A 3211-nucleotide genomic window follows, 5' to 3' on the forward strand; every position below is an offset into this window, starting at 1 on the left:
CGCCCATAGTGGCTGGGGCAAGGGACACTGGCATCATTGCAGGCCAGGCTGAGGGACCCCCTCCCTCTTCCCGTGCATGGATTTCGTGCACCAGGCCTCTAGTGGGAGATATAAAAAAGAAACCGTTACTGGGCTGGAAGTTACACATTTGCATGTCTAGGCTTGGACCTCCTCTGCATAGGGATTTTCTGTGCACTAGCCCACCGTGAGTTCTAACTTTTTCTCCCGGGAGCTGAGCAGAAGGAGTGGCTGGTTGCACAAAGCCCTCTGCGGAGAGCTTCCTTTCAGAGATGATCAGCAGGAAGGTGGCGGGCGGTTTTGCACATCCCCGACTCTAGTCTCCTGTATGTGAAGGGCGAATCAGAAAAGTCACGTTGCATTCCCTTTCTTTACAGTAGCTGTTCAGTGTGGTGGAAAGATCAATAAAGCTGTACAAAGCTCCTGAAAGTAAAATCCCTTTTCACGTTGTAGGGCCTCGGGATGGGCAGCCTAGCAGAGGCACAGTAACAGGGGAAATTCTTTTCCTTTCGCTTTCTAAAAATTACTCATCGGGTCTCAAAAAAAAAATCCTAGGAAATTGAAATTTAAAAGTCAATCTTTGAAATAAGGGAAACCAGAGAACGTCACGCTGAGGAAAAGGTCCGGCTCCGCTGCAGCAGAAACCAATTTAAAACTTGGGGAAAAGCATGAAACACAAGGCAAATAGCCACCTCATCACATGTGTACTGACTTTGAGTGTGTGCATCTGAAACAGATAAGCCTTCATCATCGGTGTGAGGATGCTTTTGTCCTTTTAAAGTGCGTTGGCCTTACCTTCATGTTGTAATCCTTTCTATCCACATTTTAAATGAGGGTCGGACATGGTATTAATTCTTAGACTAAGCAGGCTGGATGAACGGAGGATTAGCACTAATCGAGGTGGTGACTGAAGGTCAGCCTTTGGACCGCTCCTGATAAAACAATACTAACATCATCTCAGGGACGAGTCTGAGCCTCCATTTACAAAGGAAGCTATCCTCCAGTAAATTATTTAAGTCATACATCTGGGTATCACATAATTAAAAACGTGTGTGCCTAGCCGGTGTGGCTCAGTGGTTGAGTGTTGACCTATGGACCAGGAGGTCACGGTTCGATTCCCGGTCAGGGCACATGCCCGGGTTGCAGGCTCAATCCCCAGTAGGGGCCATGCAGGAGGCAGCCAATCAATGATTCTCTTTCATCACTGATGTTTCTCTTTCTCCCTCTCCCTTCCTCTCTGAAATCAATAAAAAGTAGTAAAGTAGATGTTATATTGCTTGAGATGGATGAGAGATGCTTTATTTAAAAACAAATAAAACTGCCCTACCTGGTTTGGCTCAGTGGATAGAGCATCGGCCTGCGTACTGAAAGGTCCCAGGTTCGATTCCGGTCAAGGGCATGTACCTTGCTTGCGGGCACAATCCCAGTGGGAGGTGTGCAGGAGGCAGCTGATCGATGTTTCTCTCTCATCGATGTTTCTAACTATCCCTCTCCCTTCCTCTCTGTAAAAAATCAATACAATTTATTTTAAAAAAATAAATAAAACCAACATCCATAAATCAGAAAAAAATGTGTCTTCTGCCTTCTCTAAAATTGCCAGAGCATAAAATCTCAATGTCGCCAATTTAGTTACTGCTTTTGAAAAGGTACATCTACTAGTTCATTCAAGATGAACAAGGTCAGATTGAAATGCAACTGGGTTCTACAAGTGTATGTTTTTTAGTCATAATTAGTCATGTAACACGAGGTTTTTCACATGAAAAGAGTAATTCTGGGTTACGATACTATTGCCAACTGTAGCATGGGGGGAAATTACACCAATTAAAGCAGCTTTAATTAAATCATTGCAAGCAGAAAACAGTTGTGGTTGCACATTTTAAGCTCATTACTATTCTTATTTAACCTTTTTTAGAAAACTATTCTACTTTGTCTGTTTTCACCGCCGAGCTCAGAAGTGCCAATCACATCTTTAGAATAGCTTCTTGAAGAAAAAAGAATTATAGGCAGGTTTTAAGTTATGTGATAAATGCCACCACCGAATTGTCTGAGGTATTCAAGAAGCACTTCAGTGACCCCTGTCTCCCATGTTTAATTTATTTTTTCATTTCTTCCACTTTTTTTTTATAGCTCACACTTAACATGATGATTACACACAACAACTTGAAAGCATGTACCACGCATACAGTCTCTCATTTCTGTTCTAAATGCCTGTGCTTAAGGGCAGATTACCATGCGAAGTTGGAAAAACTTCCTTTGAACTTTCGGTTGATTCATTTCTCTTTCAGACCCACAGAGCACAAAACCATTAACTTTATTTCATACAAATGTTTCGCTTACAGTCAGGGTGTCCGTAAAGTTTTTGGCTTCATGAGTTCAATATGACTGATATTATGTCACAGTTCTGGCAAGTATGGCTACAAGTAAATGTAATTAGCCTCTCATCATCCTTTTTTTAAAAAAATTTAAATTCTTTATTGCTTAAAGTATTACATAAAGTCTCCTTCCCCCCCCCATTGACCTCTCCCCGACCGCCCCCACCCCCCAGTATGTGCTCTCCCCCCTCGCCCCCCTCTACACTCCCCCCATCTGTGTCCATTGGTCATGCTCATATGCATGCATATAAGTCCTTTGGTTGATCTCTTACCCCTTATCCCGCCCCCCACCTTCCCTCATAGGTTGGACAGTCTGTTCGATGCTTCTATGACTCTGGTTCCATTTTTGTTCATCAGTTTATGTCGTTCATTATTCTTTTTTTAAAAAATATATTTTATTGATTTTTTTTACAGAGAGGAAGGGAGAGGGATAGAGAGTTAGAAACATCGATGAGAGAGAGACATCGATCAGCTGCCTCCTGCACACTCCCCACTCCCCACTGGGGGATGTGCCCGCAACCAAGGACATGCCCTTGACCAGAATCAAACCAGGGACCCATGGTCCACAGGATGACGCTCTATCCACTGAGCCAAAACGGTTAAGCGCAGGCGATTCAATATTCTTAAGAAACGTTAGGACCCTATCTAGGTATCAAGGAGGAAGATTTTTTATTTCCTCAAGGTTAAGCGTTCCCTGCCCGGGGATCGCGCATGAAGCAATACTATCCCTCTCCACCACGGAGTAGCTGTGGAGGACGCGCTCAACATTTCGCTATAACATGAGTGCATGAGCGACGAGAAGAAATGCGAAAAACCCTTCC

The sequence above is a fragment of the Myotis lucifugus genome, unplaced genomic scaffold (genome assembly GCF_000147115.1).
Source record: "Myotis lucifugus unplaced genomic scaffold, Myoluc2.0 scaffold_601, whole genome shotgun sequence".
Lineage (NCBI taxonomy): Eukaryota > Metazoa > Chordata > Mammalia > Chiroptera > Vespertilionidae > Myotis > Myotis lucifugus.